Here is a 13,008-nt window from a genome sequence, read left to right as displayed (position 1 = left end):
TCTGCATTGAAAAGTGGACCCTGATGGTTTGATTAGCAGCCCTGAAACAGATACTTTGTCTACGACAGGTCTTGACGGGTAAATAATGACTATTTATCATGTGATCAGTGTTGGCTGGCCAGACCTTCCAATACTAATGAATGGGGAAACTCCACAATAGAACAGCCCAGTTCTATAAGGTAGAATTTCATTCATTAATGTCCAGATAAATGACTGTTTGGCGGAGAGTTTCATCTGTTGACATTTTTTTTATTAAAATAAAATCACCCAGTTTGTATGTCTCTGTGTTTCAGCCTGTGATCTGTTCCTGTTCAGTAACAGGGGTCAGAATGAACATTACATAACATCTTCTTACATCTTTCAGATGTCCCAGTGCTTTTCACAACCAATGAACTTTAGTATAGTCACTACTGTTGTTTAGGGTGCATTTTGTATCAGGAATTTTTTCTACAGTTGGACTAAAGTAATCAGAAACATCAATTAATTACTCATTCAAGAAAAAAGAATTTTCATTTATATAGTGCCTTTTATGATTTCAAGACATTCAATAGCGCTTTTCAGCCAATGAATTACTTTTGAAGTGTAGTCATGGTTACATTGTTGGATACACGGCAGCCAATTTGTGCACAGCAAGATCACACAAGTAGCGATGCGTTATTGACCAGGTAATCTGTTTTATTAATGTTTGTTGAGGGATAATTATTTGCCAGGACCTGGAGAGAACCCCCCTGCTCTTCTTAGTGCCATGGGATCTTTTACATTCACCCGAGAGGACAGACGGGGCATGAGTTTAACATCTCGTTCAAAAGACGGATTGTGAATGCTTCAAGGGAGAAACATCCATTTTTAAGGATTGTTTTGACAAAAAAAAACATTAAAAATGCAGAATGAATGATGTTCCTTGCAGCTAGAAATCCAATCCACTTCAATACCTCAATTACAGTGAAAACTGGTAGTGTTACTCTCAAAGACTCTTATACACCAGAATCAATGAGAACCAGTTTGCCTCAATTCAACCAATGGCTGTTGCTTATCTCAGATGATCAAGCATTTCAACAAGCAAAGCTCGTGTTTATACAGAGGCCTCTGTGCAGTGATGTGAGGATAAAGGTTGACAGCACGAGACAGGAAGGCTCTCAGTATCTTGTTGTCAGGATCAGATCAGTGTCACCTCACTACTGACCAGTTTAGTCAACTCCAAAGAATGACTAATTCTGTCTAGACGCTCATTCAACAGAAAATTCTGAGCTAACACTACAATAGACTTGATTATCTGCACGCCTCTGTTCAACTTCATCGAGACTGTGCATCAGTGCAAAACAGTCCTATCTCTTAATGTGTTCAGTAAGTCTCTATATGTTCAGCTTCCAACTTATATTCTATCTACATAGGATTGCCAACCCTCCAGGATTGTCCTGACATCTCCAGGAATTGAAAGTAAATCTCCAGCTGAGAAAGTGAGGTAGGTGGTAATCATATGGATGTCTCCAGAATCCTCTCCCAGGCGTCAGGTTCCAAATGCCTAGAAGTTCCTTCTTTCTAGTAGCCTCAGTGGGATGTTGCCTGCAATGTCTGTCATGGCTCAGTATTCTCGCCTTTTTGCTAGAATGTTTTGAGTTCAAGCTCACTCCAGAGACAAAGAACAAAGAACAAAGAACAGTACAGCACAGGAACAGGCCATTCGGCCCTCCAAGCCTGCCCCGATCTTGATGCCTGCCTAAACTAACACCTTCTGCACTTCCGGGGTCCGTATCCCTCTATTCCCATCCTATTCATGTATTTGTCAAGATGCCTCTTAAACGTCTCTATGATACCTGCTTCCACCACCTCCCCCGGCAACAAGTTCCAGGCACTCACCACCCTCTGTGTAAAGAACTTGTCTCGCACATCCCCTCTAAACTTTGCCCCTCTCACCTTAAACCTATGTCCCCTAGACTCTTCCACCCTGGGAAAAAGCTTCTGACTATCCACTCTGTCCATGCCGCTTATAACTTTGTTAAACATCTATCATGTCGCCCTTCCACCTCCGTCGTTCCAGTGACTTGTGTATGTAATCTAGACTGATGCCCCAGTGCAGTGCTAAGGGAATCCTGCGCTGTTGGAGGTGCTGTCTTTTGAATGAGACATTAAACCGAAGCCCCATCTGCCCCCTCGTGTGATGTAAAAGATCCCATTTAAAGAAGAGCAGGCGAGTACTACCCAATATTTATCCTACAATCAACAAAACAAAGAAATTTTGATTGGTCATTAACACATTGCTGTTTGTGAGATACTGTATGCAAAATGTCTGCCACGTTTCTTGCATTACAATAGTGACTACACTTCAAAAGTACTTCATTGGCAGTAAAGCATTTTGGAGTGTCCTGAGATCGTGAAAGGTGCCATATATGGATATCTTTTTGTATTTTTTCATTTCCAACGCTGAGGCTGACACTTCTGTACAGTACTGAGGGAGTTCTACACTGTCATATTTGCCTTCTTTCAGGTGCGACATTAACCCAATGTCCTGAGAGCCTGTTCAAGTAAACAAGATAAGGTCGTCTCACACTATTCAAAGAAAAGCCAGCACTTCTTCTGGCATTCTGAATAAAATTATTCACTCAAACAATGCAATTGGCTTTCCCTTAATCTCATTTGCAGTTTGAGGGAGCTTGCTGTGCACAAATTAGCTGTCACCTTTCCTACATTATATACGAACATACGAATTAGGAGCAGGTGTAGGCCACTTGGCCCTTCGAGCCTGCTCTGCCATTCAGTACGTTCATGGCTGAACTGATTACTCCACATCTCCACCAACCCCCGATAACCTTTCACCCCCTTGCTTATCAAGAATCTATCTACCTCTGCCTTAAAAATATTCAAAGGCTCTGCTTCCACTGCCTTTTGAGGAAGAGAATTCCAAAGACTCACAACCCTCTGAGAGAAAACATTTTCTCCTCATCTCTGTCTTAAATAGGCGACCCCTTATTTTTAAACAGTGACCCCTAGTTCTAGATTCTCCCACAAGGGGAAACATCCTTTCCACATCCACCCTGTCAAGACCCCTCAGGATCTTATATGTTTCAATCAAGTCAATTACTCTTCTAAATTCCAGTGGATACAAGCCCAGCCTGTCCAGTCTTTCCTTGAAAGACAGCCTGCCCATTCCAGGTATTAATCTAGTAAACCTTCTCTGTACTGCCTCCAATGCATTTACATCCTTCCTTAAATAAAGAGACCAGTACTGTACACAGTACTCTAGATGCGATCTCACCAATTCCATGTAAAGCTGAAGCATAACCTCCCTAAGTTGTATTCAATTCCCTCGCAATAAGCGATAACATTCTATTAGCTTTCCTAATTACGTGCTGTACCTGCATACTAACCTTTTGCGATTCATGCACTAGGACACCCAGATCCCTCTGTATCTCAGAGCTCTGCAATCTCTCACCATTTAAATAATATGCTTCTTTTTTATTCTTCCTGCCAAAGTGGACAATTTCACACTTTCCCACACTATTTGCCAGGTCTTTGCCCACTCATTTAACCTATCTATATCCCTTTGTAGCCCCCTTATGTCCTCTTCACAAGTAACTTCTCTATCTATCTTTGTGTCATCAACAAATTTAGCAACCATACCTTCAGTCCCTTCATCTAAGTCATTTATATAAATTATAAAAGTTGAGGCCCCAGCACAGATCCCTGTGGCACACCATTTGTTACATCTTGCCAACCAGAAAATGACCCATTTATGCCTACTCTCTGTTTCCTGTTAGCTAGCCAATCTTCTGTCCATGCCAATATGTTACCCCCTACACCATGAGCTTTTATTTTCTGCAATAACCTTTGATGCACCTTATCAAATGCCTTCTGGAAATCTAAGTACAATACATCCACCGGTTCTCCTTTATCCACAGCACGTGTAACTCCCTCAAAGAACTCCAATAAATTGGTTAAACATGATTTTACTTCTACAAAACCATGTTGACTCTGCCAGATTACCTTGAATTTTTCTAAATGCCCTGCTATAACGTCTTTAATAATAGCTTCTAACATTTTCCCTAAGACAGATGTTAAGCTAACTGGCCTGTAGTTTCCTGCTTTCTGTCTCCCTCCCTTTTTGAATAAAGGAGTTACATTTGCTATTTTCCAAACTAGCAGAACCTTCCCCGAATTGAGGGAATTTTGGAAAATTAAAACTAACGCATCAACTATCTCACCAGCCACTTCTTTTAAGACCCTAGGATGAAATCCATCAGGACCCGGGACTTGTCAGCCCACAGCTCGAACAATTTGTTCAGTACCACTTCCCTGGTGATTGTAATTTTCTTGAGTTCCTCCCTCCTTTCCATTTCCTGACTTACAGCTAATACTGGGATGTTACTTGTATCCTCAATAGTGAAGACCGATGCAAAATATCTGTTCAATTTATCTGCCATCCCCTTATTATCCATTATTAATTCCCCAGACTCACTTTCTATAGGACCAACGCTCAATTTGTTAACTCTTTTCTTTTTTTCATATCTATAGAAACTCTTACTATCTGTCTTTATATTTCTAGCTAGCTTTCTCTCGTACTCTAATTTTACTTTCCTTATCAATCTTGTAGTCATTCTTTGCTTTTTTTTATATTCCGTCCAATCTTCTGACCTGCCTCCCATCTTTGTGCAATTATAGGCTTTTTCTTTAAGTTTGATACTATCTTTAACTGTTTTAGTTAACTACGGATGACAGGTCCCACCCTTAGAATTTTTCTTTCTTGTTGAAATGCATCAATTCTGTGTATTCTGAAATATCCCCTTAAATGTCTGCCACTGCATCTCTATTGACCTATCCCTTAACCTGATTTGCCAGTTCACTTTAGCTAGCTCTGCTTTCATGCGCTCATAATTGCCCTTATTTAAGTTTAAAATACTAGTCTTGGAAACACTCTTCTCTCCCTCAAACTGAATATAAAATTCAATCATATTATGATTGCTGCTACCTAGGGGCGCCTTAACTATGAGGTCATTAATTAATCCTATCTCGTTGCACATTACCAGGTCTAGTATAGCTTGCTCTCTGGTTGGTTCCAGAACATATTGTTTCAAGAAATTATTCTGAAAAAATTCTATGTACTCCTCACCTAGGCTACCTCTGCTCCTCTGATTTTTCCAGTCTTTATGTAGGTTAAAATCCCCCATAATTATCGCTGTACCTTTCTGACAAGTTGCCATTATTTCTTCCTTTATACCCGGCCTACAGTATGGTTAATGTTCGGTGGCCTGTACACCACTCCCACAAGTGAATTCTTGCCTTTATGATTTCTCATCTCTACCCAAGCTTCTTCTACATCCTGGTCTCCTGAACTTAGGTCATCCCTCTCTATTACACTAACAACATTATTAATTTACAGAGCTACCCCTCCACCTTTTCCGAGCTTCCTGTCCTTCCTAAATGCCATGTACCTTTCAATATTCAGGTCCCAATTTATGTCGTCCTGCAGCCATATACTGGACCTGTAATGGCTAACAGATCGTACTTATTTATTTCTGTTTGCGCTCTCAGTTCATCTGTTTTGTTTCAAATGCTACGTGCATTCAGATACAGAGCCTTTAGTTTTGTCCTTTTATTATTTTTGTAACCTCTAGCCTTATCTGTTGATTTACTCTTAGATTTGTATGCTATGTCCCTTCCTGTCACAGTCTGTTTATCATTTCCCATATTAATACCTTTCTCACTTGCCTTGTCTCTACTCCTTGATTTATCATATCTTCCCAAATTTGATCCATTTCCCCCACTATTCAGTTTAAAACCCTCTCTACTTCCCTAGTTATGCAGCTCGCTAGATCACCGGCCCCAGCACGATTCAGGTGTAGACCGTCCCAACGGTACAGCCACCACTTTCCCCAGTACTGGTGCCAGTGCCCCATGAACCGGAACCCACTTCTACCACACCAGTTGTTGAGCCATGCATTAATTTCTCTAATCTTATTTGCCCTATGCCAATTTGCATGTGGCTCAGGTAATAATCTAGAAATTATTACTTTTGAGGTTCTGCTTCTTAATTTGGTGCATAGTTCCTCACACTGACTATGCTGAACCTCTTTCCTTGTCCTGCCCATGTCGTTGGTACCTACATGGACCATGATGACTGGATCCTCCCCATCTCACTGTAAGTTCCTCTCCGGCCCTGAGCAGATGTCCCGAACCCTGGCACCGGGCAGGCAACACAAACGTCTGGACTCTCGCTCTTTGCTGCAGAGAACAGTGTCAAGCCCCCTAACTATACTGTCCCCTACTACCACTACATTCCTTTTCTCTCTCTCCACTTGAATAGTTTCCTGTACCATGGTACCATGGTCAGGTTGCTCATCCACCCTGTAGCCCTCACTCTCATCCAAACAAGCTGAAAGAACCTCAAACCTGTTAGACAATCGCAAAGGCTGAGGCTCCTGCACTCTTGCCCTCTGGGTCCCCTTACCTGCCTCAGCTGCAGCCACACTCTCCTGTCCCTGATCACTGACCAAATCAGATGACCCTATCCTAAGGGGTGTGACCGCCTCCTGGCACAAAATGTTCAGGTAACTTTCCCCCTCCCTAATGTGTCGCAGTGTCTGCAGCTCGGACTCCAGTTCAATGACTCTGAGCCGAAGCTCTTCGAGCCGCAAATACTTCCTGCAGACGTGTTTGCCCTGGATCACATTGGCATCCAGGAGCTCCCACATGCTGCAGCCATGACACATCACCTGTCCTGTCATCCTTAATGTGTTTTAATTAACTACTTAATTATTTTATTCAATTATTTATTTTATTTTCCTTTTTTTATATATTTTATTAAGCTTACCACTAGTTCCTTTACATTTTAGACGTTAGGAATAGAATGGACCTTAATCACTTACCAGATACTCACCAAACAGGTAGCTTCTTCCAAAACCAATCACCTACCTGCTTGCCTGTGATGTTTGATGCTATATTTGATTTAAATTAAATTAAACGCTTACCTGTATACTCACCCCAGTGATGACACATCAAAAGTAACTTATAGTTTACAAAGGAGTTTAAAACAACAACAACCTTTATTTATATAGCACCTTTAATGTAATGAAACATCCCAAGGAGTTTCACAGGAGCATTATTAAACAAGATATAACACCGAACCACATAAGGAGATATTAGGTCAGATGACCAAAAGTTTGGTGAAAGAGGTGGGTTTTAAGGAGTGTCTTAAAGGAGGAAAGCGAGTTAAAGAGGCAGAGAGGTTTAGGGAGGGAATTCCAGAGCTTAGGGCCTAGGCAACTGAAGGTGCAGCCACCAATGGTGGAGCGATTAAAATCAGGGATACTGAACAGGCCAGAATGAGAGGAGCACAAGGTTATGGGGCTGGAGGAGGTTGCAGAGATAGAGAGGGGTGAGGCCATGGAGGGATTTGAAAACAAGGATGAGAATTTTAATATCAAGATGTTGCTTGACTGGGAACCAATGTAGGTCAGTGAGCACAGGGGTGATAGGGGAACAGGACTTGGTGCGAGTTAAAACATGGACAGCACAATTTTGGGTAGCCTCAAGTTTACGGAGGGTAGAATGTGGGAGACCAGCCAGGGGTGTATTGGAATAGTCAATCTAGAGGTAATGAAGGCACGAATAAGGGTTTCAGCATCAGATGAGCTGAGACGTGGTGAAGTTGGGCGATGTTACAGAGGTGGAAATAGGCGGTCTTAGTGATGCGCGAATACGGGGCATTTCTGTGTGCAAAGTGACTTTTTATGTTCCCTACATTACACTAGTGACTACATTTTGAGGAAAAGTACTTCATTGTCTGTAGAACACTTTGGGATGGCCTGAGCTTGTGAAAGGTGCTATATAAATGCAATTATTCGATGATCAATTTGCATCTGTCTGTCAGATACCATACATAGAATTCAATTATCACCTTTGCATGCATCACTGTCCTGAGCAGTAACTTGAAATGCCACCCGATGGATAGACTAAACGTCATGGTCTCTGTATTCAAAGTGTCTTACTCTGGACTGAAAGGATCAGTGTCAGCTTGTTACTGACCTGTTTAATGAGCTCCTAAGTTCTGTCTGGATGCTCATCCGACAGAGAATCCTGAGTTAATACTACAATAAACTTGATTGTCCACAATACTCTGTTCAACTGCATAGAGACCGTGCATCAGCACAAAACAATCCCATCTCTTAATATGCTCAATGACTCACTACATAATTGTTTCCATCTTACTTTATATGTAATGTAATGATGACTAGTTCCTAAACAAAAATTAAATGAGTGGAAGCAAGTAATATGAATAGCAAGTGGAAACAGTGGGAGCCAACACCACTGGCAGGGTATTTCTGAAGTAATTGTGTATTTTATATAGAAGTATTTCCAGAGGCTATAGTTAAACACACAAGCTAAATGAACAAATGTCTTCAATCTAATGCGTAATTTAACTAAGGACCATCTTTAGTGCTTGCTTTAGCAGGAAATGTGTTTAGCGTTGATCAGCCATGTCCCAGTTGGTAGCATTCTTGCCTCTAAATCAGCAGGCCTTTGGGTTCCAATCCACCTCCAGGACTTGAGCACAAAAATCAAGGCTGACACTCCAGTGCAGTACTGAAGGAGTACTGCACTGTCAGGGGTACTGTCTTTTGGATGAGATGTTAAACCAAGACCCCATCTTCCCTCTCAGGTGGATGTAAAAGATGGCGTTGCACTATTTTGAAGATGAGCAGGTGAGTTCACCCCTGTGTCCTGGCCAGTATTCATCCTTCAATCAACATCACTAAAACAGATTATCTGGTCATTATCATATTGCTGTTTGTGGCAGCTTGCTGTGTTCAAATTGGTTGCCACATTTCCTACATTACAACAGTGACTACACTTCAAATGTAATTCATTGGCTGTAAAGCACTTTGGGATGTTCTACGGTCATGAAAGGCACTATGTAAATGCAAGTCTTTCCTTTCTTTCTTGGGGGCCGTAGTCATGGGGCATAGGAAGGAAGCACTAGCCTTGATGGTCACAGTCTCTTGCTGCTGAGATGAACAGATTGATATCATCTTGTTATTGAGCATTTTACTTAACTCCAAAGAAGAGCCAATTGTGTCTAGATCACAGAAAATCCTGAGCTAACACAATACGCTTGATTGCCTGTGCATCCACTGATCAATTGAGTAGGGGCTGTGCATCCATCAACAAAGCTTCTCATCCTTTAAGTGACTGTTTCTATTTTCTGTTCTATTCATAATGATAATAAGTTTCTGAACAAAAGTGAAGTGACCGAAGCCAAAAAAAACAAGTCGTGCATTACACACCAAATTGCATTCATAAAGTGGGCTACACACAAACTAACATCTTGGGATGGTATACAATAGTATGCCTGCTAGTAGATGAGCAATGAACATGATGGGGCTGAAAGCATAGTTGAAAGGATGGGCTTTGCAAAAGAATGGAGAGAGGTAGCAAGTCATTTAGCCCCAATCTTAACACCAATTGTGATTTGGGCAGATGGATAGCACAGTAAGTTGTCTTGGCTTCTTCCTCTTGCTGACATATCCAACGGGTCTTTGCTTGACAGGAAAGCTACAGTGGCTTTCCTGCTCATGCCTGAGTTAAAAGTGCTCTTGTGCCTATATAAAGAACGACCCTGCAGGTATTAATTGGATAACCTCGTGGAGAAGCTGCAGCACTACTGCAAGCAAGAGGATATAATGACAGAGTGACAAGTTTACATAAACAATTCCCATTATAAATGGGGATGTAAGAATTTATAATGGAATAAGTTGACTGGAAGTGTAGATTGAAATGAAATTTTATGAATACATTACTCCTGTGGTTTTGTACTTGGGGAGTCAAAGCAAAGTTAGAGTTAGAAGGCAGGACATAATTGCTTCAGGGCATGCAGAAAAGGCTTGTTAACTCTGGCTGGACGTACTTCTTGAAGTTTAATCACATGACCTCTTGCATCCACTTGCCCCGTCCCCCAGCTCTCACCATTAGCACATCCATTCCACGTGACGTGTCACCTTCCCACACCAAGTGTAATGTGAACAGGCTCTTTGTTACTCGATTGGATGATACTTGATTGTCCGTCAAACTCTCTATGATTTTTATCCCATTTTAAAGTCATCCATTTGCTCCTCAGTTTTATATTATATTTCGACAAAACTTGCAGAAATTTGGGAAGCACAGGAGTAGAGTTTTTTGGAGCTATGGGGTTTCTCGGCAGTACAGGCTGAGATGTTTGGCGACACAAAACTGACGTGTTACCACCAGCAGCAGCATGTAATTCCAGCATGAGAAGTTTATGTGAGCAATTTCCATTATAAGTGGCAATCTAGGAATTTATAATGGAAAAGGATTGAGAGGAAGTGCATACAGACATAAGATTTTTAATACATTAGAAGTATTGCATGTAGCAGTCATTTCCTGTGAGTATGACATTTATTTCTTGTAACACTCGCTGTCACATCCCTATTATAAAACAACATATCCTCCAACCCATTGTGAGCAATCCCATCTGCTAATGTATTATAGATAGTGTGGAAATTACTTTATGCTGCATTGTACAAATGTTTAGCAGGTTTGCATCAAGTTTCAATGTCCTTTAACAAAAGACTTTATTTTTAAATAAAAACAGCAAATATTGGAAACACTCAGCAAGTCTGTTAGCACCTGTGGAGAGAGAGAGAGAGAGGGTTAACATTTCAGGTTGATGACTTTTTGCTCTGAAACATTAACTCTATTTTTCTCTTTCCACAGAAACTGCCAGACCTGCTGAGTATTTCCAGCATTTTCTGTTTTTATATCAGATTTCCAGCATCTGTAGTATTTTGCTTTTGCACGTGTTTACTTCAAATAGGTTAACACTCCATTCAGAAACATAAGAACATAAGAAATAGGAGCAGGAGTAGGCCATTCGGCCCCTTGAGCCTGCTCCACCATTCAATAAATTCATGGTTGATCTGATTGTGGCTTTAACTCCACTTTCCTGTCTGCCCCCATAACCCTTTACTCCCTGGTAGATCAAAAGTATATCCTCAGCCTTGAATATATTCAACGACCCAGCCTCCACCACTCTCTGGGGAAGAGAATTCCAAAGATTAATGACACTCTGAGAGAAGGAATTCCTCCTCATCTCCATTTTAAAAGGGAGAAACCTTATTTTGAAACTGTGCCCCCTAGTTCTAGATACCCCCACGAGGGGAAACATCCTCCCAGCATCTACCCTGTCAAGCCCCCTCAGAATCTTATATGCTTCAATACAGTCACCTCTCATTCTTCTAAACTCCAATAGGCCCAATCTGCTCAACCTTTCCTCATAAGACAAACTCTTCATCCCAGGAATTTGCCTAGTGAACCTTCTCTGAACTGCTTCCAATGATAGTGTATCCCTCTTTAAATAAGGAGACCAAAACTGTACACAGTACCCTAGGTGCGGTCTCACCAATGCCCTATACATGAATTCCCTACTTTTATACTCCACCCCCTTGCAATAAATTCCAACATTCCATTTGCTTCCCTGATGACATGCTGTACTTTTTTTTTTGCATGCTAACATTTTGTGATTCATGTACAAGGACACCCAGATCTCTCCATGTAAATAATTTATTTTTATTTATTTTTATTTTATTTAGAGATACAGCACTGAAACAGGCCCTTCGGCCCACCGAGTCTGTGCCGACCATCAACCACCCATTTATACTAATCCTACATCCCTACCACATCCCCACCTGTCCTTATATTTCCCTACCACCTACCTATACTAGGGGCAATTTATAATGGCCAATTTACCTATCAACCTGCAAGTCTTTTGGCTGTGGGAGGAAACCGGAGCACCCGGAGGAAACCCACGCAGACACAGGGAGAACTTGCAAACTCCACACAGGCAGTATCCGGAATCGAACCCGGGTCGCTGGAGCTGTGAGGCTGCGGTGCTAACCACTGCGCCACTGTATTCAGCTTTTCTATTTTTCCTGCCAAAGTGGACAGCCTCACATTTTCCCACATTATACTCCATCTGCCAATTTTTTGCCCACTCAATTAACCTATCTATAGCTCTTTGCAGACACTTTGTGTCCTCCTCACAACTTGCTTTCCTACCTATCTTTGTATCTACTGCAAATTTGGCTACAATACATTCCGTCCCTTCATCCAAATCATTAATATAGATTGTAAATAGTTGAGACCTCAGCACAGATCCCTGTGGCACCCCAGTAGTTACACTTTGCAAGTCTGAAAATGACCCATTTAACTCAACTCTCTTTCCTGTTAGTTAGCCAATCTTCTATCCTTGCTAATATATTTTCCCCAACACCATGAGCTTCTATCTTGTGTAGTAACCTTTTATGTGGTGCCTTATCGAATGCCTTTTGGAAATCCAAATACACTACATCTACTGGGTTCCCCTTTATCCACACTACTTATTACATCCTCAAAGAACTCTAATAAATTTGTCAAACACGATTTCCCTTTCGTAAAACCATGTAGACACTGGCTGATTGCATTGTGATTTTCTAAATGTCTTGCTACTCCTTCCTTAATTATGGATTGTAGCACATTAATTTTGCCATGAACATTGATTTTAAACTGTTACTGGAGTGAAGAAAGGACTTGTTAAATAGATCAGCCATGGCAGGACAAGACATTTGCATATTAACAGATGGTAATTGGAAGGACAAAGGACCATTTCCTGACACATTCAACCCACAATGGACCTTGATCACCAGGTATTGCATATAAGAGGAGCATTCCAGAGACTGCTAAGGTGATACAATCCAAGATGTGGTCAGACCAGTTAGTCACATGACTAATCTGCTTGGCAACCTGAGGTTTTCTGAATTGTATAAACAGTCTGAACTTCGAAAGACTTTTTGCTCCTGGACTGAGATCTTTCCTGTCTGTTCCCATCTCTTTCTCACAAGCTTCTGAATCCACTGAAGATACATGAACCTCAAGAGAGAAAAATCTCCTACTGCGAACAAGGTTTAAGAAGAATACTGGGCCCCAACAAAAAGCAAAATCTACCTACAATCAAGGACTCTA

Source organism: Heterodontus francisci, chromosome 26 (assembly GCF_036365525.1).
Source record: "Heterodontus francisci isolate sHetFra1 chromosome 26, sHetFra1.hap1, whole genome shotgun sequence".
In the NCBI taxonomy this organism is placed as follows: domain Eukaryota; kingdom Metazoa; phylum Chordata; class Chondrichthyes; order Heterodontiformes; family Heterodontidae; genus Heterodontus; species Heterodontus francisci.
Note: the sequence above shows the minus strand (reverse complement) of the source record.